The following is a 24108-nucleotide window of genomic DNA, read 5'->3' as shown; positions in this document are numbered from 1 at the left end:
GCAAATAGTGGAGCAGACTCAATGGGCTGAATGGCCTAATTCTGCTCTTCTGTCTTATTGTCATACTTAAATTATTATATGCTTCAAAATTCATTCTTACTTAGTGGTATTAAGCTTGCCACAAAAGAACATCAATGTACTTGGCAGTGCTTTCAAATTGAAATGGAATTTAGAAGCAGATATGACTGTACTGATGCTTCTGTGCAGCATGTCTTGGGCTGCTCATCTGGGATGAACTCCTCGGCAGCTCTCTTTTACATAGGATTTCCCAACCACTGTGCCCAAAATAACTTGTTTGTTTAATTTTGTTCTGTGGGACTTTTAAATTTGCAGATGTCTTCTGCACAATGATATTACCAGGTTTACGAATCAGATTGATTTTAATTAGCGCCAAACAATTGACTTATTAGAAGGTGTCTGAGTCTATAGACTGCAAAGTAAGATGATCTGAAAGACGAGCCACAGTTAATTTAAAAGATTAATTTTTAAGCAGTCACCTGCAACAGAGAGGACATGTGACCTGGCTTTGCCTGCAGCTTACTTGGGACTTTGTGAACATTGTCATACAATCAACCTATTTGTGAAATACAGTAATTTCATGAATTATACGTAATTGGGGTCATGAATTGTGTCTAAGTATAGCAAAGCGTTTGTTTTTGCTTTTCATTATTGTGAATAAAAATAGCCAGAAATGAACAATTGGTACACTATGTAAATTAAAATCCCATCGTTAGCAAAAAATTGAATTACTGTTTTTTAATGAAGTGTTAATTATATCAGCATTCAAAATCTCTCTGCAAATCAGTGTTTTTTTAATTTGTCACTGTAGTAAATTTGCAAAGGCTTAAGCATTTTTTACAAGCATGGAAAAAGGATTTTATAGATAAAATATAGCAAGGAAGAAGTACATGATTTTGAAATGGATACTTAACCTAGTCTATCTAGAACTTGTTTTTATATAAGTAGTTTTTGCTGTATTTTTTATTTTTGAATGGCTGTTATAGATTTAGCATAGTGTTCACAACCTTTTTGATGTCATGGACCAATACCATTAAGCAAGGGGTCCGTGGACCACAAGTTGGGAACCCCTGGAATCAGAAGCTGATATTTAGAATTTTTTAAAATATTTAAATAAATGGTTTATTTTAGAGGAACAATCTAACACAAGGGAGCACCATTTTAAAGTGATTGGAAGAAAGTATAGGGAGGGATATCAGAGATAAGTTCTTCTCCAGAAAGTGGTGTGTGTGCGGAATGTCTTGCCAGGGGTGGTGGTAGATGCAGATACATTAGGAACATTCAAGAAGCTCTTAGATAGGACCATGAATGGAGGGAGTGGTGAGATTAATCTTACGTAGGTTAGAAGTTCAATACAACATCATGGGCTGAAGGGCCTGTACTCTGCTATTGCACCTTGATTTTGTTAAATCTAAGTTATATAATAGTCGGTTAATGGGCCAACTATTAATAGGTGTGTGGCCCAGTGGTTAAGGCGTCGGTCTAGTGATCTGAAGGTAGCCAGTTCGAGCCTCAGCTGAGGCAGCATGTTGTGTCCTTGAGCAAGGCACTTAACCACATGATGCTCTGTGACGACACCGGTGCCAAGCTATATCGGCCCCTGTGCCCTTCCCTTGGACAACATCGGTGTCGTGGAGAGGGGAGACTCGCAGCATGGGCAACTGCTGGTCTTCCATACAACCTTACCCAGGCCTGTGCCCTGGAAACCTTCCAAGGCACAAATCCATGGTCTCACAAGACCAACGGATACCTATAATAGACTTGTAAAATTATTCATGAATAAAGTCAATGAAGTGTTCTTTGACCTTTGATTATGAAACCTATGGACAACTTTTCAATGGTGCTGACATTATTTTGGCTCTAGCCACCAACATGCCCATTGTATCCCTCAGATTTATCAACAGAAGGGTGCCAATTAATTAATTGGGTTACAGCTAATCTAGATTTTAATGATACTTAAAACTGTACTGGGCAGCAAAGTAGCATAGCATTTAGTTTAGTGCTTTACAATGCCAATAATCATAGTCCGTGTATATTTCCCAACTCTGTTTACAAGGAGCGGACGTGCTATGTTGGCACCAGAAGCATGGAAGCGTAATTCCGAACAGTGCCAGCTATAAGATCAGGGTTCAATTTCTGGGAGTGGCTGTAAGGAGTTTGTATGTTCTCCCTGTGACTGTGTAGGTTTCTTTGAGGTGTTCCCATTTCCTTCCATCTTTCAAAGCTGTCTGGGTTAGTAGATTAATTGATTAAATGGTGGCATGGGTGCATTGGGCCAGAAGGGCTTATCACCATGTTGTATCTCTAAATAAATGGTAGAAGATGAAAATGTTGTTTCCAAAGCACATCTATTCCTATCATTCAATACCCTAGAGAGTTTCTGCTCTACAAACCCATTGGCTAATGAGCTAAACTCCAGTCTGAATAATAGTCAAAGGATATGGAGGCATAAGGGTTAAGTTATTTGACTTTCGATCAGAAGATGTGCGTTTCAATCCCAGCAGAGTAGCTGAGGAATTTGAACTCAAGTCTAAATGGCACTGTCAGTTCTGGTGATTGTGCTGCTGAGATATATCCTAGGACATGCTAGTCATGTCATCAGTGATGTAACCTGGGGTCACTGGGGGTGTCAGGTCTTTCAACATCAGACACTCTCACCCAGGCAGCCCAGCAGCTTTGGTCCATGGGTCACAGCTCCTGATCCATACCCAACTGGAGGCATGCTCAGCAGACCTTATGTTGGTCCTGGTGGCTCTTTTCTTTGCAGACCCTGTAATGCGAGGAGATAGTTTGTTCTGCACAGCCAGCAGCCAGGAAAACCTCTACATCCCACCTGTACAGCCTTGTGTCATGCCCTCCACCCCTGTCTCTGGCACTGCTGTACCAGCTCCTGGTATTTGATTTTCTTACACTCAAACACCTCGTCAGTTCCAGTCTTTCCAAACCACTGTCAGTGACAATAGGAGCAGGAGTAGGCCATTCAGCCCTTTGAGCCAGCACCGCCATTCACTGTGATCATGGCTGATCATCCACTATCAGTATCCAGTTCCTGCCCTATCCCCATAACCTTTGATTCTGCTATCTTTAAGAGCTCTATCCATCTCTTTTTTGAAAGCATCCGGAGACTTGGCCTCCACAGCCTTCTGGGGCAGAGCATTCCATATATCCACCACTCCCTGGGTGAAAAAGTTACCATGAGCTACCAGGAGCACCTGCTTTGAGGCTTCTGGCAGAATAACCATGTCAGGACTCAGGGATGACGATACAATGTAGTCAGGGAACTTTGAAACTACCAGGTCATTGTTAGGACCAACATAATTCACCAAGAGTTTGCAGAGGAGTGAAATCTATTGCACTTTTGCATGGGATCTAGTGCTTCCAACATAGACATCTGTTGAATGCCCTCTGAAATAGCCCTGGGCAATGCCTCACAAAAATGGCATCCATCATTAAGGATCCCCATCACCCAGGTCGTGCCTTGTTTTCATTGCCACCATCAGAGAGGAGGTACTGAAGGATACACACACACTCACTGTTTCTCCCTCTATTATTATGTATTGCAATGTACTGCTGCTGCAAAGACAACAAATTTCACAATACTTGCCAATGATATTAAACCTGATTCTGATTCTGAGCACAATTATGGATGGACAGTGAACGTCGGCCTTGCTAGCAAGATTTTGACGCATCTGGATATGGAGAAGATGTTTGAGAATCGCCTTTCAATCGCTAGTATTGTTGGAAAATTTACTAATCTATGCCTTTTATCAAAATAATTTGTGAACTGTATGCTGTTGATCAGTGGCTCATTGATAAGCCCACAGTTTGGCAGTAGTCATGGCAACGAAATAAATCGATCAAGATAATTACATTGGAGACTGTGTTTTCCACTGGCAGCTTTGGGTGCCTTTGTACTGTGGCTCCAATGGAGATGGTCCGTCAGGTACTAAGGAGTGTTATAATGAAGGCTTGAAAGTATACTGCTGGGGCAGTCAAAACTATGAAAACTGCAAACACATGGAGACTAGTCTATTCATTACAGTACAATAAACCAAGCCCAAAGGATAACGATCTGAGGGGGATTTTCTTCACTCAAACAGTGGTGTGAGCGTGGAACAAGTTGCCAGCTGGAGGTGCTGGATGCAGGTTCAATTTCAACATTTAAGAGAAGTTTGGATAAGTACATGGATGGTTTGGAGGGCTATCGTTCAGGTACAGTCGAAAGGACAAAGCAGAATAATTCAGCATGGACTAGATGGGCTGCATGTCCTGTTTCTGTGCTGTAAAGCTCTATAACTCTATGAAGTAGACACACTGCACATGGTAGCAATTCTTGAGATACCGTTAAGAGGATGTCCACATTATTGAGGTGAATACTTTGGCCCCTCAGAATTTCTCTTTGTTTGCTAAGTCAGGGCATAAAAGAACATTTGCAAAGTTGAAGAACAGAAACCAGCAAGTGAAGGACATATGCAATGAAGCAAAAATGTTGGAAATACTCAGCAAGTATCAACTGAGACTGAAATAGAATTAATATTTCACACTAATAACTTTTAAAAAGGTCTAATAAATAAAAAGAAATAATTGGCTTTATTTCAGATTTCCAATCCTATCAGTTTTTTCAAGTTTATTTAATCTATGCTGATAGAAATAACTTCTCAGTTTTGATGCCATCTGGATTGAGATTCAGATTTATTTATCACATGTACGTAACAGTTACTTGTATGTTGTTTTTTATAGGATTGGTTTTATATTTATTGTGCTTTTTGTTTTTTTCATTGTGTTCTTTATGCTTAATGGATTTTTTATTGGCTGCATCAGATCCAGAGTAACAAATATTTTAATCTCCTTTATATGTGTGTACTGAAGAATTTCAATAAACAGTCTTGAATCTTGAATTACTCAATTGCATTAACAACGAACACACCCAAAGATGTGCTGGGGGTAGCCTGCAAATGTCACCACACATTCCATAACCAAGATATTTGCTACCTTCTCCTAGTAACAGTTCTGGAAACACACTATGATCTAGTATTTTGCACTTCCAGTGGGTGATAAATTTTTAGAAGATTAATTCCTAGTACTTAAATGCATAAATCTCTTTAACCAACACTAGTCACTACAGAGTTCAATGTACTTGCTGACCCCAAATGCAGAAAAATAATTTTTGCAAGGAATATCAAAATGTGACATTCTTCGTATGATAATGCTTTTCATGCTGTGTTGCATGACGTGGGAGATCATGGTCTTGACCATGATTGTTCTTGGCAAATTTTTCGACAGAAGTGGTTTGCCAATGCCTTCTTCTGGGCAGTGTCATTACAAGACAGGTGACCCCATCCATTATCAATTCTATTCAGAGATTGTCTGCCTGATGCCAGTGGTCGCAAAACCAGGACTTGTGAGATGCACCAGATGCTCATATGACCATCCAGCACCTGTTCCCATAGCTCCATGGGACCCTAATCGGGGGAGCTAGGCAGGTGCTACACCTTGGCCAAGGGTGACCTGCAGGCTAGCTGAATCAAGGAGCACCTTGCACCTCATTTGGTAGAGACATATCTGCACCCCACCACCCTGCATTAACAGTGCACTTTCTAAAGCATTGTGTTTCCCACCTACAGAGGTGAAATATTTCATACTGCTACTTTTGTTTCTAAGCAGGGACATAAAACAGGAGCTATAATGCCACAGTTGACATTGTAAGTGATTTGACATTTAGAGTCCAATAAACAAAAAGGATTTGTGATCGCTCTGTAAAATCGTGTGTGTTGCTCTATAAAATTATGCCTGGATTTTCAATCAGCCATCTTATTTAAGGCTTCAGCTGGAAACCATTCATACAAACTTTGACTAATCACAGCTGAAGCTATGCACTGAGACTATCAACTCTTGGAAGACAGAGCCATGAAACCACTTAATAAACCGTGGACAGAACGTGTAATCAGTAACTGGAGGGAGGTCAACATGATCTTATAACAGCTGCTGAAATACAAATAATACATATAGCTGAACAGTCAACCATGGACTGTCATCTTGCATTGCCTCTTAATTTTCTGGTACAGGAGCTGAGGTAAAGTACTTTCCTATTTTGCCGTGATTCTAGTGCATCAAGCACTCCTATGTTAGATGGAGTAGTGAGAGTTAAACATAATTTCATAACAACAGTTTAACACCTGAACCTGGGGGACAAAAAACAGTCCCCTTCTCCTTCTAGATTCCCTTTAACATGGCAGCCACTCGCAAAGGGATGTCCTTCTATTCTGAGGCTGTGTCCTCTGGTCCTAGACTCCTGCATTATTGGAAGCCTTCTCTCCACATGCGCTCTATCTAGACCTTTCAATATTCAGCAGGTTTCAATGAGATCCACCCCCCTTCATTCTTCTAAAATCCAGCGAGTACAGGTCCAGAGCTTTCAAACGCTCTCATATGTTAAACCTTTCAATCCTAGGATTATTCTTGTGAACTTCCTGTGGACCCTATCCAATGCCAGCACGTCCTCTCTTAGGTAAGGGCCTCAAAACTTCTCACAATACTCCGAGTGCCTTCTGACCAATGCCTTATAACGCCTCATCTTGGAAGCTCTCTGCTGTGGCCACCTCCTTTCTGTCTTGTGCAGGGTCCTGTACTCCTAGGACAATATCCTTAATGTGTTCTAACTAATATTTTGTCTGCAACATGACATCCAAACTGTTTTACACAATGCTTTGACCTACAACGGCAAGAACGCTAAAGGCCTTTTTCTCACTTCCCCATCTAACAATGTTGTCAGAATCAGAGTCAAGTTTATTATCACTGACCTATATTGTGAAATTTGTTGTTTTGTGGCAGTAGTACACTGCAAGACATACAATATACTGTATATCTTAATAAATAAATAGATATAAAAAACTAAATGAGAAGAACAAGAGAGCAAACATAGTGGGGTAGCGTTCATGGGTACATTGACCATCCAGAAACCTGACTGTGGAGGGGAAAAAACTATTCCTAAAATGCTGAGTGTCACAGTGTGACTTCAGGCTGCTGTACCTCCTCCCTTATGTAGTAATGAAAGGAGGGTGTTTCCTGGGTGTGGAGTCCTTACTGATGGATATCACTTTCAGAGAGCTGTGGTCGTGAATCCCAAGGTCTCTCTGTACGTCAGTGCATCTTAGGTGCCTGCCATTTGTTCTAAATAGAATTTGACCTCCCAAAGTGCGTTATCATAGACTTCATCTGCTGTGTCCAACATGCCAGCTGATTTATGTCCAGCTTTATCTTGGTTATCTACAACTCTAACAATTCTCTACCTGTGCATTCTCATCTGTGTCATTTATATATACAAATAATAAAGGTCCCAACACCAATCCCAACCATGCAACATGTTACATATTTCTAGCCAGGAAACAACCCTCCACCATGACTCTTTGCTTCTCATAACCCAACTAATTTGGAATCCACGCAATCAACGTGTCTTGGATTCCTTGTGTCTTAACCTCCTGGACAAGCCTATGATGAAAAACTGTATCAAAAGGCTTACTGAAGTCTATTTGAAGTCTATCTGAAGTTCATTTCCCTTACTTCATTAATCTCCATGGTTACCTCTTTGTTATCTCAGAATCTCTTCCATTAACTTCTCTACCATTGGTACATGGTTCACTGGCCATATCCGTCTCTCTAAATCCCTGGTGAAACATCCAACTCCTTCTTGAATACTTTCAATAATTGGGCAACGATTGCTTTCCAGTCTAGAGAATTCCACAGGTTCACCACATTTTGTGAGAATTTTTTTCCTCAAAGTTCAAAGTAAAATTTATTATCAGAGTACATACATGTCACCGCATCCAACTCTTTTTCCTGCCAGTATACTTAGCCAGTCATTAGAATAGTAACTGTAAACAGGATCAATGTACAACTAACTATGCAAATGCAAATATAAATAAATACCAATAAATAACGAAATCATGAAATAACAAGATAAAGAGTCCTTAAAGTGAGAACATCGGCTGTTGGAGCACTTGAAATAGAATGTGTAGATGTTCTCTTTTTTCAAGAGCCTGATGGTTCTTGAACCTGGTGATGTGAGTCCTGAGGCTCTTGTACTTTCTACCTGATGGGAGCAGTGAGAAAAGAGCATGGCCTGGCTGGTGGGAATCTTTGATGATTGATGCTGCTTTTCTACGGCAACGTTTCATATAGATGTGCTCAGTGCTTGGGAGGGCTTTACCCGTGATGTACTGGGATGAATCCCGCTACCTTTTTTTCTGTAGGATTTTCCACTCAAAGGCATTGGTATTCCCATACCAGGCCATAATGCAACTATTTGGTACACTTTCCACCACACGTCTTTAGAAGTTTGCCAAGGTTTTGATGACATACCAAATTTCTGCAGACTCTTGAGGAAGTAGAGGTGCTGTTGTGCTTTCTCTGCAGTTATATTTATATGATGGGTCCAGCACAGGTCCTCTGAGATAGTGACACCCAGGAATTTAAAGTTACTGACCCCCTCCACCTCTGGTCCTCTGATAATTACTGGCTCATGAACCTCTGGTTTCCCTCTCCTGAAGTCTACAATCAATTCCTTGGTCTTATTGACATTGAGTGAGAGGTTATTGTTGTTACACCACTCAGACAAATTTTCAATCTCCTTTTCAGTATGTGGATTCATCCTTACCTTTGATACAGCGCACAACAGTGGTGTCATCAACAAACGTGTATATGGTTTATGGATCTGTACTTAGCCACACAGTCATAGGTATAAAGCAAGTAGAGCAGGGGACTAAGTACACATCGCTGTGGTGCTCCTGTGCTGATGGAGATTGTGGAGGAGATGTTTTTGCCAATCCGAACTGACTGGGGTCTGCAAGTGAGGAAATCCAGGACCCAATTGCACAAGGGGTTATTGAGGCCCAGGACTTGGAGTTTACTGGGGATGATGGTATTAAATGCTGAGCTGTAATCAATAAATATCATCCTGATGTATGCGTCTTGGCTGTCCAGATGTTCCAAGGTTGTGTGAACAGCATAGACCTGTTGCTTCAGTGGGCAAATTGGAGCAGATCCAAGCTGGCACTCAGAGAAGAGCTGATATGTTTCAACACCAGCCTCTCAAAACTGTGGATGCAGGTGCTACTGGGCAATTGTCATTGAGGTAGGTTATTACGCTGTTCTAGGGCACCAGTACGGTTGAAGCCTTCTTGAAGCAGGTGGGTACCACACACAGCTGGAGTGAGAGGTTGAAGATATCCGTGACTACAGCAGCTAGTTCGTTGGTACAGGTCTTCAGTACTCGGCCAGGTACTCGGTCCGGACCAGATGCTTTCCCTGGATTCACTCTTTTGAAGGCAGCCCACGTGTCATCTTCAGATACCAAGACCAAAGGATCATTGGGAGACATGGGGGTGCATGATGGTTCCTCACTGTTCTGGTGGTCAGAGCGAGCATAGAAGACATTGAGCACATCCGGAAGTAAAGTTTTGCTGTTCCCTATGTTGCAAGGTTTAACTTTAAAGGAGTTAATCATCTCAATCAATCATCTCATCTCAATCTTAGAATCAAGAGAAAAAGACGTAGTTCAAAAAGAGAACAAAAATAGTGAGCTAGTGTTCAGGGTGGTTTCCTTGTCCATTGAGTAATCTGATGGCAGAGGGGAAGAAGCTGTTCCTGAAACATTGAGTGTGTGCCTTCAGGCTCCTGTACCTCCTCCCTGATGGTAGCAACGAGAAGAAGGCTTGTGGATAGTGAGGGTCCTTAATGAGGATGTGGGCTTTCTGAGGCATTGCCCATTGAATATATCCTTGATGGTGGGTAGGCTCGTGTCTGTGACAGAGCCGGCTGAGTTAACAACTCTCTGCAGCTTTTTCCAATCCTGCGCATTGACCCCTCCATACCAGACGGTGATGCGACCAGTCAGAATGTTCTCCACAGTTCATCTGTAGAAATTTGCTAGGGTCTTTGGTAACATACTAAATCTCCTCAAAATCCTAATGAAATATAGCCACTGGCATGCCTTCATAATTTTCTCAATTTTTTGGTCCCGGGATAGATCTTCAGAGATTTGTTTAAGTCCAATAGTGTCTTACTAAATTTAGTGTTTTTTTGATAAGGCATCAGATTTGTATGATGAAGAGAGTGCAATGGGTAGACATGATTTGAGTAGATTTTCAGAAAGTGCCACATGAAAGACTGGTAAGAATTCTTAAGTTTGGAAATTGATTGGATTGGACTGTGCTTAACCGCAGTAAGTAGAGAATAGTGCTCTACCTGTTGGGACAGCAGAGGCACAGTCAGACTGGGTTTAAAATAAAAACTGGGACTGGCTCTTGATGGAGAGTGATTTGCAGGTCTAACAGGAGTGAGTTGGGGATGGAGTAACACATACAAAAGGATGAGGGTCTGAGCCCGAAGCGTTGGCTGTTTATTCATTTCTATAGATGCTGCCTGACCTTCTGACTTCCTCCAGCACCTTGTGTGTGTTACTCTGGATTTCCAGCATCTGCAGAATCTCTTGTGCTTTTGAGTAGAGCGTAGGACTGGCAGGATTGTTGTACTGGAAGGTGTGCCTGTTTGAGAGGATGAACTACGATGCAGTCTAACATCTAATTAAATGTTAAAACAGAGTTAAGATGCAGGACGGTTTGATGGACACAGTTCATAGCAATAAAATACAGGTGCGCTAACCACTTTGTCCCAATGGAAGACTTTGCGTGATTACTGTTTCTAATTATATACAATATTAATGAAAATGTTTTCTTATAATTTTCACGTACTGTTCATTTTGAAGATTATGTCATGGGTATTGTGTTGCAGTGTGAGGTTAATCCCTCGCCGACCAACTGGTGCTATTGTTAGAATAGAAACAACATATACTATTACTGTGTGTCATGTACGGAAATTGGATCTGAAGATGGCCGCTTATATCGTATGAATTCATTGCAGGTTCTGGCGTCAGAGAGGTGCATCATTGACCAACAGAAAGAAACAAGTAGCTTGGAAAATTAATAAATATTTAGTGGATAACACACTCATCTTTTAAATCAGGGTCATAGTGAAATCATTATGATAGCGAAGTAAAGAAATACAATATAAGTTATGAAAACTATACGTAAAGATGGATAAACAACCAGTGTGCAAAATACAACATATTATACAAATAATAAATAAATAAACAATGCTGTTATCAAGAGTTGTAGAAGCTTGAAAGTGAATCTACAGATTGTGGAATCAGTTCAAAGGTGTGGTAAGCAAAGTTATCCAAGCTGGTTCAGGTGCCTGATGCTTGTAGGGTAGTAACTGTTCCTCTAAACCTGGCTGTGTGAGACCTAACACTTCCGTACCTCCTACCTGATGGTAGTAGTGAGAAGAGAACATGGTCTGAATTCAATTGAATTGACTTTATTTCTTACATCCTTCACATACATGAGGAGTAAAAATCTTTACATTATGTCCCCATCTAAATGTGCAATGTGCAATCATAGTAATTTTTAATAACTAGAACAGGCAATGTAATATGGAGTACACTCAAGTCAGTGTGAGTTCATCAGTCTGATGGCCTGGTGGAAGAAGCTGCCCCGGAGCTTGTTGGTCCTGGCTTTTATGCTGAGGTGCCACTTCCCAGATGGTAGCAGCTGGAATAGATTGTAGTTGGGATGGCTTGGGTCCCCAATGATCCTATGGCCCTTTTTACACACCCATCCTTGAAAATGTTCTGAATCATGGGAAGTTCACAACTACAGTCTAGATAGTGGGGGTCTTTGATGATGGATGCTGCTTTCTTGTGGAAGCAGTCTATGCAAATGTGTACCATGGTGAGAGGGCTTTGCCTGTGATGGAATGGGATCAGCAGTGGAAAGGGTGAGCAGTTTCAAGTTCTTGGGTGTCAACATCTCTGAAGATCTATCCTGGACCCAACATATTGCTGCAATTACAAAGAAGGCACATCAGCAGTTATAATTCATTAGGATTTTGAGGAAATTCAATATGTTGCAAAAGACTCTAGCAAATTTCTATAGACATACCACAAAGAGCATTCTAACTGTTCGCATCACTGTCACGTACAGAGGGGCTAATGCACCAGACTGGGTATAACTGCAGAAGGTTGCAAACTCATCCAACTCTGTTGTGAGCACTAGCCTCCCCACCATCACGGACTTCTTCGAAAGGTGATGCCTCAGAAAAATGCCCATCACTTGAGACATGCCTCTTCTCATTCCTACCATCAGGGAGAATGTATAGGAGGTCAAAAATGCTCACTCAACGTTTCAGAAACCGCTTCGCCCCATCCCTTACAATCATCAGATTTCTTGATGGACTCTACCTCACTACTTTTACTCTCTGTTTGCATGACTTATTTATCATCATCATCACCGTCATCATCATCAGTATATGCTGCGTCGTACGACGTGGGCAATCCTGGTCCCATGACCATGATTGTTCTTGGCAAATTTTTCTTCAGAACCGGTTTGCCATTGCCTTCTTCTGGACAGTGTCTTTACAAGATGGGTGACCCCAGCCAATATCAATACTCTTCAGAGACTGTTTGACTGGCATCCGCGATCGCGTGACCAGGACTTGTGATATGCACCAGCTGCTCACACGACCATGCACCACCTGCTCCCATGGCTTCACGTGACTCTGACCGGGGATCTAAGCGGATGTCACTCCTTGCCCAAGAGTGACCTACAGCTAGCGGAGGGAAGGAACTCCTTACACCTTTGCTAGAGACGTATCACTACCCTGCCACCCGCACCACTTATTTTATATAATAATTCTATATAATATATTGATTTCTGCATTGTAGCATACTGTAGATTGCGCTCCAGAATTTCTTTCCACATTCCTGGTCCCCTCTTACCCCTTCTTCTCCTCACTGGCCCATCATCATCTTCTGGTTGCTCTTCTCCTTCCATTCATTCCATGGTCCACTGTACTCCTCCTTTCAGATTTATTCTTCCTCAGCCCTTTAGGTCTTCCACCAATCACTCCCAGCTTCTCACTCCATCCTCCCTCCCCATCACCTAGTCTCACCTAGCACCTGCCAGCTCGTACTCTTTCCCATTTTCTCCCCCACCTACTTGTTCTGGCTTCTTCCCCTTCCCTTTCCAGTCCTGATGAAGGGTCTCAACCCAAAACATCAACTGCTTGTCCTCTCCATAGACGTTGCCCGATCTGCTGAAGTTGCACTGTGCATGTGTTACTTCAGAAGTATTCTATTAGCCATAACAGATTTTGGGGAGGTCTAAATGGAACTGTATGAGAATGCAGTTCCTTTATTTTGTAAACAGCTTTCCAAAAAGTGGGAAAATTGGTAGAATTAATATCACCATAATTACTGAGAAAAATGTTGAGGAGGGAGGTGGTTATAGAAACCTGACTGTGGGCCCAACAAATGTTGAAAGACCAAATGTGAAGTCATTTTGTAAAAGATTTGCACACAATAACCGCACTGTCTTTTGTTCTTGTAACTGTTTTCACCTGAATTCCAAAGAACAGTGTACTGGAAAATATATGCTCATAAAACCTATAAAAATTGTGAATTTACATTTAAGGGCTTATAATTGATCATTTAAATGTGATATGAGGTTTGGGAGTTATCCAAAGCTGGTTTGGCTTTAGTATTAGCCCAAGATTCTCAGCTATAGGCACATTACTATTCTGAGCTGACAAATCCTAACTTCCCTCCTGAGGGGAATGAATTCCTTATGTCATATTGCTGCTGAGTGATGGCAGAAATCGTAAATTACAGGAAGTGCTGAATTGTGTTCTGCAGATGCTTATCTATTTTGGACTTCTGTATATTTGATTGTACAGGTGAGCACCCTCATAAATTTTTGAGGAAGTTGAAGGGGAACAAAACAGTGAAGAACAAGAATCAGAATTAGGTTTATTATAGAACATAGAATTATAATAATGCATTATAATACAGTACAGGCCTTTTGGCCCACAATGTTGCGCTGACAATTTATCTTGCTTTAAGATTAATACAACCCTTCACTTATCACTGACATTTGTTGTTTTGTGGCCGCAGCATAGCACAGTACATGATAAAAATTACAATAGGAAATATCGAAGATAAGTAAGTAATGAATTGAATTGACTTTATTTCTTACGTCCTTCATATAGATGAGTAAAAATCTTTACGTTATGTCTCCATCTAAATGTGCAATGTGCAATTTATAGTAATTTATAATAAGCAGTATGTACAACAGAACAGTCAACATAACATAGAAATACAATTGTATCAGCATGAATTAATCAGTCTGATGGCCTTGTGGAAGAAGCTGTCCTAGAGACTGTTGGTCCTGGCTTTAATGCTGCAGTACCATTTCCTGGATGGTACCAGCTGGAATAGATTGTGGTTGGAGTGACTCAAGTCCCCAATGATCCTTGGGGCCCTTTTTATACACCTGTCTTTGTAAATGGCCTGAATAGTGGGACGTTCAAATCTACAGATGCACCAGGCTGTCCGCACCACCCTTTGCAAAGTCCTATGATTGAGGGAAGTACAGTTCCCATACCAGGCAGTGATGCAGCCAGTCAGGATGCTCTCAATTGTGCCCCTATAGAAAGTTCTTAGGATCTGGGGACCCATACCAAACTTCTTCAACCGTATGAGGTGAAAGAGGCACTATTGTGCCTTTTTCACCACACAGCCGTATGTACAGGCCACGTGAGATCCTTGATGACGTGTATGCTGAGGAACTTAAAGCTGTTCACCCTCTCAAACCCAGATCCCTTGATGTCAATAGGGGTTAGCCTATCTCCATACCTCCTGTAGTCCACCAGTTCCTTTCTTTTTGCAGCATTGAGGGTTAGGTTGTTTTCTTAACACCTCTGTGTCAGGGTGATGACTTCTTCTCTGTAGGCTGCCTCATTATTATTTGAGATTAGGCCAATCAGTGTAGTGTCATCAGTAAATTTAATTAGCAGATTGGAGCTGTGGGCGATGACACAGTCATGGGTATACAGAGAGTAAAGGAGGGGGTTTAGGACACAGCCCTGGGGGCACCTGTCTTGAGGGTCAGAGGGGCAGAGGTGAGGGAGCCCACCTGCTGTCAATCTGAAAGAAAATTCAGGATCCAGGCACACAAGGCAGAGTGAAGACCGAGGTCTCTGAGCTTCTTGCCGAGCCTGAAGGGAATTATGGTGTTGAATGCATAAAAGAGAACAAAATAGCGAAGTCATGGTCAGGGATTCGTGGACTGTTCAGAAGTCTGATGGCGGAGGGGTGGAAGTGTGTCCTAAAACATTGAGTGTGTGTCTTCTGGCTCCTGTACCTCCTCTCTGATGGTAGAGGAGGGGGTTTGTCTCGGGCAGTAAGGGTCCTTAATGATAGATGCCGCAGTTTTGAGGCATTGCCTTTTGAAGAGGTCCTCAATGGTGGGGTAGCTTGTGCCCGTGATGGAGCTGGTTGAGCCTGAACCTGCTGCATCTTTATCAGATCCTGTACTTTGGCGCCTCCATAACAGACAATGATGCAGACAGGTTGATGTATAAAGGCGGAAGAGAGTTGACAACACCAGCAGATCAGTCAGCATCTTTGGAAGGCCAAAGCTGAGTCAATGTTTCGGGTCCAAGAAGTTCCGTTAGTGTTGTGTTTCTTTTTCCACAGATTCTGCAAGACCCACTGAGTGTCTCCGTCATTTACAATTCTTACTTCAAATTTCCAGCATCTGTGTATTTTTTTCAGGTGGAACCAGGTGGTGTGTGACAGTGGTCTTGCCCATGGTGCATCAATGAATGTCTTTAATGTTCAAAATATTGTTAGTTGAAGTGTGGTGAGTAGGAAACCAATAGCTAGAATATATAGGTATGTAAATAGCATTCTGAATGATTGGGATAACCATGCATTTTCTCTGAAAGTATCTAGAATACGTGCAATACAGAGAGGTTCACCAAAACATTTGAAGACAAATTGATTAACTCACTGATTATTTTCCAGGGCACTTTAACACCCATTATTTTCAATAGAGTCAAGAGTCATGGAACACTTAGCTCTGAAGCAAGCCCTTTGGCTCATCTAGTCCGTGCCAAACTATTAACCTGCTTAGACCCATTGACCTGCATCTGGACCATAGCCTTCCATGCCCCTCTCATCCATGTACCTATCCAAATTTCTCTTAAATGTTGAAATTTACCCCGCATACATTGCCCCACACTTTCCAAGTTAGGCCGCACAAATGTGTTATACAATTTGAACATAACATCCCAACTCCTGTACTCAATACGTTGATTTATAAAGGAATATCAATGGCTGACAAGTATTGCGTAAATGTCTGTAACTGAAAGGAGAGCTGAAATTTTATCCAGAGGTTCCATACATTTTGTCAGTGGTGGTTTTAAGCTGAAAAAAAAAACTTAAACCACTTACTTCAGAATCAGAACCAGGTTCATTGTCATGGACGTACGTCATGACATTTGTTGTTTAGTGGCAGCAGTGCTGTGCAAGGTAAAAAAAAATTACAATTGAAAATAAACAAGTAAATTAATAAATAGTGAAAAAGAAAAAGGTTGTTTGCATGGCCCTTTCAGAGATCTGATGTCAGAGGGGATGTAGCTGTTCCTAAAACATTCAGTGTAGGTCTTCAGGCTCCTGTAACTCCTTCTGAGGGCATGTGACAGATGGTGAGGATCCTTAATGATGAAGGCCGTCAGCTCGAGGTGGCGCCTTTTGAAGATTTATTTCTACATTAAAAGTTGCTAGAGGAGTGTTTCACATTAGAAAGACGCAGAGTGGCTTCACATACCTTACCCATGAGGCAGTGTGGTACGCTGAAAAGGAGACATTGGAGTTGGCCAATAAACCACTCACGTCGTTTCATTGGACACTGTTGAATCTGTCCAATGGGAATAGTATGGGAAGGGAACTGTACCTCCCTTAATCGCAGGACTCTGCAGAGTGGTGCGGACAGCCCAATGCATCTGTAGTTGCAAAATTCCCATGATTCAGGACATTTACAAGGACAGGTGTATAAAAAGGGCCCGAAAGATCATTGGGGAACTGAGTCACCCCAACCACAATCTACTCCAGCTGCTACCATCCGGGAAGTGGTACCACAGCATAAAAGGCAGGACCAACAGACTCCGGGACAGTTTGGTCCACCAGGCCATCAGACTGATTAATTCATGCTGATTTGAGTGTACTCTATATTACATTGACTGTTCTAGTTATTATAAATTATTATAACTTACTGCGATTGCACATTTAGACAGAGACGTAACGTAAAGAGTTTTACTCCTCGTGTATGTGAAGGATGTAAGAAATATAGTCAATTCAATCTGAAACTCAGCTCTTGAAAGTATGACTTATTGATTGATCCAACAACCATATCTTTTAGTCGTGTGTTCAGCGTTTCTTTATCTGGAAAGTGCATTCCCAGACTTCACTGCTAATTGGTCTAACTTCAGTGTAGGGATTATGCTCTCTTTTGGATTCCTTCAATAGGAACATTTCCTGTCGGTATTTCCCTTGCTTAAAATGTTATGAGGATTCAATATGTCAGATTGATCTTTCCTCTATCTTCTAAGCCCAAGAGAAAACAAATAAAAACAGGAAGTGCTGTATATACTTAGTAGGTCAGGCTCATCTGGGATAAAGAAACACAGTTAATGTTTCAATTCAATGAAAGTAAAAGATGTACAAAGGGCAACTGGAGTGAAAGTTAATTGTTGCTTTCAGTAGATGCCAGGGAGGCTTCTGAATATTCCCGAAACTTCATTTATATCAGATTTTTTAAGAGAATATAAATTTGGTCCATTCAGTCTGCCTTCGTAACATCATCCTTTAAGTCCTGCTGTCAGTGTGGTAAATTTGCATATTCAAGGGCGTTATGTCTTCCTGCAGCCTTGCTGCCCCAAGTTAAACATATGACACAGCTTATGACCGAAGCTTTGTGCAGCTGATCTTAACCTTCAACATTTTTTTAAATTTCTGACCACTCAGCACAAATGCCAACAACAAAAAGAGCGTTTCCATGTGAAGTTAAAGATACAATTACATTCATGACAGCTGTGGCAGGGTTTCCTCCTATAGGGCAAACTTGACAGTATAGATGGCAGTGATGCTTCACTCCTGATGAGCTCAGTGCCTCTTATGCATTATTTGAGAGGGAAAATAATTATACCTGTGCCAATCCCCGCAGCATCCGGTGGCTCTGTGACCTCTGTCTCAAGAAGGTGAAACCACAAGGCCATGGGAAACTCTAGGAGTCTGTGAATGTGCCTCCATGTTTTGATGGTCAACTCGAGCATAAAAGGCCATTAAGCACACCTGGGGGCAAAGCCTTGTTGTCACCTATGTTGCTTGGATTTCAGTTTGTCGGAGATCATAGCATTAAAGCCCTGCCACAACTGCTGAGCATCCTGCAGTGACTCAAGTTTGATCAGGAAATGTCACTTTGTACGTGAGATGACTTTCCAGAGATTGCACCTGGACCTCATATTTTTAACCTGGTCGCCAGACCTGAATGTCACTGATCTGGCTCTCAGCAGGTTGCAGATCTCATGGTTCATCCAGGGCTTCTGTTTACTGAAGACTTTGAATGATTTTGTGAGGACACATTTGTCTATGACTCACGAATGCTCCAGACCTGTGAAGGAAGCGTGAATGGAACTTTCCTGCAAACTTCTGCTGTGAATTGCTGCTTGTGGCAATGTGCATCTTAAAAAATTATGTCCTCTGAGGTGGCCATGTTGTTATATAGACAGACCAGATGAAGACCTGTCAGCTTCTGATTTTACCAGATACCAATTCCATAAGGACTTTGAAAGCCTTTACCTGTTTTGACATTGAGAATCCTTAAAATTCTATTCAAAATCAATTGGAGAGTAAGAGATTAGCTTTATTTACCTCGAACATCGAAACATGCAATGAAATGTGTCCTCTGAGTTGAGAATGTGTTGGTACAGCCCGCAAGTGTCGCCATGCTTCTGGTGCAAGCATCGTATGCCCGCATCTTACTAACCCTAACCCCATGTCTTTTTTTGAATGTGAGAGGAAATTGGAGCACTTCGAGGAAACCAACATGGTCATGAGGGTCCTTACAGACAGCAGAGAGATCTGAACCCTGATCATACAGCTGGCATTGTGATAGCGTGACACTGGCTGCTCACGCCTGTGCCACCTCACCCTTTGGCATGCTTTTATATTGTTTTGTCACATTCCCAGTCCACGGTTTTTCTGTTTCCACTTTCAGATAATGAAAGTTAGTGAAAAGAGAAGTACTTTCAAGTTGATAGACTGATAATTGAAGGAAAAATTGTTAAAGACTGAGCTCGAAATGTCCATAATTCCAATGAATCGCCATGACTGTGGACTTCAGGAAAGGTAAGACAAAGGAACACATACCAATCCTCATAGAGGGATCAGAAGTGGAAAGAGTGAGCAGCTTCAAGTTCCTGGGTGTCAAGATCTCTGAGGACCTAACCTGGTCCCAAAATATCAATGCAGCTACAAACAAGGCAAGACAGCGACTATACTTCATTAGGAGTTTGAAGAGATTTGATATGTCAACAAATATTCTCAAAAACTTCTATAGATGTACTGTGGACAGCATTCAGACAGGCTGCATCACTGTCTGGTATGGGGGTGGGGGGTGCTACTGCACAGGACTGAAAGAAGCTACAGGGTCATAAATTTAGTCGGCTCCATCTTGGATACTAACCTGCAAAGTACCCAGGACATCTTCAAGGAGCGGTGTCTCAGAAAGGCAGCGTCCATTATTAAGGACCTCCAGCACACAAGGCATGCCCTTTTCTCATTGTTACCATCAGGTAGGAGGTACAGAAGCCTGAAGGCACACACTCAGCGATTCAGGAACAGCTTCTTCCCCTCTGCCATCCAATTCCTATGAACACTACCTCACTTTTTTAGGATATATTTCTGAGTTTTGCACGATTTTTAATCTATTCAATATACATATACTGTAATTGATTTACTTATTTGTTATTATTATTATTATTCTATATTATGTATTGCATTGAACTGCCGCTGTTAACAAATTTCACGTCACATGCCAGTGATAATAAACCTGATTCTGATTCTGATCCTCACCCTGTTGCAGTACATGCGTCTGAAAACTAGGCTATCCACTGCACCACAAGGCACTAGAAAGATCCCATCACTACAGCATCTGCAAGATCTTCAAGTCCATAGAAAAGATAAGCAAATGAACATCAGCACCCACTCCCAGGTCTAAATACCCACATTGAAGTGTAGGAAGAGGTTATCATGTGACCCGAGGAAATGTTGCAAGGCTGTGCTCAAAAATGTCTACTTGCGAAAAGGCAACACCTCTGAGAGTCCTTGGCCACGATCAGAGAATCTAACTTTGATATGGTTTTCAGAACCTCAGGTCCATGTGGAAATGGTAAAAAAAAAAGTGCGGTAATCCAGAAACTACCATCTCACCCACTCTATTTAGCAACTCTGTCCCTGTTCAGAGAAGAATTTATGTTTTCCACATTAGTATCATCCATCTCCTCAAAGCCCACAAATCATGGGGGATTTCCTAAGAAGAATATCAGCTTGATGCTTGAGATTTTAATACAGGAACAAAATAAAATCTAAAATTGCTTGAAATAATTAGCAACTTGCAAACAAAGCCTATCATCCGCATCTGCTGTCTGACCTGCTGCGTATTTACATTTTCTTATTTTATCTCAGGCTTCCAATGCCTGCAACAATTTTGTTTTTTGACATTCTTGTTTTGCTGATTTAAACTAAAATAAATTACATTTAATTTCAGTGTCTTAATTAAACAAATGCAGAAGATTAGTTTCTTTATCTAGCTAGGTTGTAAGAAATGATGCCTTATCATTAAACACTTCATGCCCCACTTCCTCTTAAATTTAGCTTGGTCTTTGAATCAAAACCACACATAAATTTGACATTCTGCCAAATAGTAAGCTTAGTCATATTTGCACTCAGTGACCACTTGTTAGGTATACTTGTACATTTGCTTGGTAATGCAAGTATCTAACATGTGGCTGCAACTCAATGTAAAATGTATGCAGATGTGGTCAAGAGGTTCTGTTGTTGTTCAGACCAAACATCAGAATGGGGAAGAAATGCGATCCAAGTGACTTCGACTACAGAATAATTGCTGGTGTCAGATGGGGTAGTTGAGTATCTCAGAGCCTGCTGATCTGAAGGGATTTTCACACACAGCAGTGGGCAAAAATATCTTGTTAATGAGAGAGGTCAGAGGGGAATGGCCAGCCTACTTCAAGCAGACAGGAAGGTGCTAGAAATTCAGATAACCTCACCGTACACCAGTTGTGTCCTGAAGAGCATCTCTGAGTGCACAGCATGTCAATTCTTAAAGTGGATGGTCTACAGCAGCAGAAGACCATGAACATACACTCAATGACCACTTCTTCTTAGGTTCAGAGTGGATTAAAGTGGCCACTCAGTGTCTGATCTGAATGACTGCTTAAAAAGCTGTGTGGTTATGCTACTAACCTAAGCTGCTTCCTGAGTAAAACAATGGAAAACATTTCAAAATGGAAAGATGCATTATATCACAAAGGCATAGATCAGTCAATACTGTGTAAGAGAAAGGACAGAAAGAAAAACAGACGTGCTGTGGCAGCAAGAATTTTTTTACTGAACAAAGAGTGTTAGTGAATACAAAAGGCCTCTCTCCATTGTAGGAGGCAACTAAGAGGTCTATCTGAAAGCATCATCCATCACATTTGAAGGAATAAGGCACTATGAGCCCATTCCATTTAGTTTTGCTGTGGCTATCTGACTTTGGAAGTTAATTGCTTTTAAGTGGTGCTGCTTGCTTCAGGATGAAGCTGCAAATTGTTGTTTTATTCTTTTCTCTCCCAATATGAAAGTTCAAAAGCATTCACTCCTTACAGCTCTTTGTTCAAGTTTAATTGTCATTCAACCATATACCAGCTGAACGAAACACCCTTTCTCTGGGGGCCAAGGTGCAAAACACGGTATTTACAATCACACACAGTAGACAGCACATATAGGTATGAAAGCACATACAGTCACAAAATCATGTCAGCACAAGTCCCTGAACTCCAAGAAGACCACAACCTTGTCATTGTTTGGAGGCTTGTATGCCTCAGTGACCAGGGAAGCTATGTTGGCTGGAATCAGGGCTTTATGCTTTTCTCTTGGTCGGGTCACCCATGCCAAACAGGTAAAAGGGTAGAGGCCAGAAAAATAATGGTCCACTGGTCTTCTAGGTTTGCGGGTTCAGCTCAGGGCTAACGACCCTGACTGCCCAAACAAAACTGTTATGGAAACAACAATGAAGAATCCTTCTACATACCAAAGGCAGACAGAGAGGAAGGACCTTCAGTGCTGCCCTAAAGTGTCATGACCTGAAGATTGTTGGTGCATGGAATATTGTTTTGGAGCCATGTTTCTGCAAGAACAAGCATGCAGCAGCTCCTCATCTCACACTGTATCAGCCGCAGATGAAGGCAATCCAGCTTGTCTTCCAGAGTGCGAACATCGGAGAACAGCACTTGATAACTTGGAGTTGGAAGTAGGAACTTTCATTTATAAAGTTACTTTCTTGATCTGAATGTCAGATTCAGATTCATTTTTTTTTAATCACAAGTACACCAAAATATACAGTGTAATGCATTCTTTGTGTTAACAACCAATATAACTTAAGGATGTGCTGGGGACAGCCTGCAAGTGTTGTCATGTATTTCAGCGCCAACATAGCATGCTCTGCTTGTCCTGAAGCTGTTTTCAGACCAAAAAGTACTTATGACATGACTAATATTGCAATGCAGTAAATGAAACAATTCAGACTGCACAAACTGTAAACAGAAAATGCCATCAGAGAGTCTAGAGTTCAAGGCCTAGTGGACTGTGGTGATATATCCTTCGATTGATGGTTGCCAAGGATCGAGGCCCGAGGATCAAATTGTAAGTCCTAGGAAGCTGAGGCCCTTTGCTGGAGCCAAGTCTGTGAATCTCTGTGAGTCTGCTGATGAAATTAAAGCCCAATATCTGCAAATCCAAATCCGCTGGAGGCTGAAGACCTTTCCTGGGGTTAAAGACTTGTTCTGCTGTTGTTGTTTGGTTGCTTTTGTGTTTCAAAGGTACATTTAATGTCAGAGAAATGTATACAATATACATCCTGAAATGCTTTTGCTTCCCAACCATCCACAAAAACAGAGGAGTGCCCCAAAGAATGAATGACAGTTAAATGTTAGAACCCCAATGTCCCCCCAGCTCCCCCCTCCCACATGTAAATGGCAGCAAGCAACAATCCCCCTCCCTCCACCAGCAAAAAGAAGCATTGGCACACGCCACCGAGCACTCAAGTGTGAACAAAGCAACAGTAAAGACACAGACTGGCAGTTATCCCAAAGACTACATTGTTCACCCGGCCTTCGACATACCACAGGCTCTCTGCCTAAGAAGGAAGAAAGGGGTGTCTCTGTTTCACAGTGAGTGGGGAGACATAACAAACAAATCACTGGTTTATGACGTTAAAGTCCATTACATCGCTTTTTTTGAGCTCTGTGCCCAAAGATCCCGAGTCTCTGGGCACACGGCCGTAGATCTTCCAAATCCCCTGACGACACATGGGTGTCCTGCCGTGACACCGACCTTCGATCCACCCGTCTCCAGAGCCTGGAGATCCTAGACCTCCAAAGGCGAGCCAAGATCTTAGGCCGAGCCTGTGGTGTGCCGAACAACGGCGAGTTATGAACCCTTGAGAACGAGTTCCATTCCTGCAAAGAAATGTAGTCAGCGTGTAACCCCAGGGCGGGGTCTTCAAAAGAACCCTGAAAGGGAAAAATAGAGATATTAAGGATGGAAATGGAGCTGTTTCCAAAGATGCAAGCAGAGGAGTCGCTGTTTAGCGCCATCGTCACTTCGCTCCGCCACCAGTTTCGGGCATCAGTCCTCGATGATGTCCTGGTTGCTCCTCAAGTCACAGAAAGTTGTGAACATTATGTTTCTTTCTCCACAGAACGCTGTCTGACCTGCCAAGTGTTTTTGGCAATTTCTTTTTTTTTATTTCACACTTTCAGCATCTGCAGTTTTTTTTTTGAGTTTTAAGCTAAAAGAGATCTTGGGTTCCTGGCCAGTTTCTTCATCTTCAAAGGTTTTCAAAGGTTCTGTGT

The 24108-nt window shown here is 41.8% G+C and overlaps 1 protein-coding gene across 1 annotated transcript in view; it reads left to right on the top strand.

The window, feature by feature from the left end:
• The window catches only part of nrxn3a (neurexin 3a), a 2269325-nt gene that overhangs the window by 142064 nt on the left and 2103153 nt on the right, over positions 1-24108 (top strand). The gene's annotated exons all lie outside the window — the stretch shown is intronic.

The sequence above is a fragment of the Mobula birostris genome, chromosome 1, assembly GCF_030028105.1.
Source record: "Mobula birostris isolate sMobBir1 chromosome 1, sMobBir1.hap1, whole genome shotgun sequence".
Lineage (NCBI taxonomy): Eukaryota > Metazoa > Chordata > Chondrichthyes > Myliobatiformes > Myliobatidae > Mobula > Mobula birostris.
Note: the sequence above shows the minus strand (reverse complement) of the source record. Positions and strands in the feature narration are given on the sequence as shown.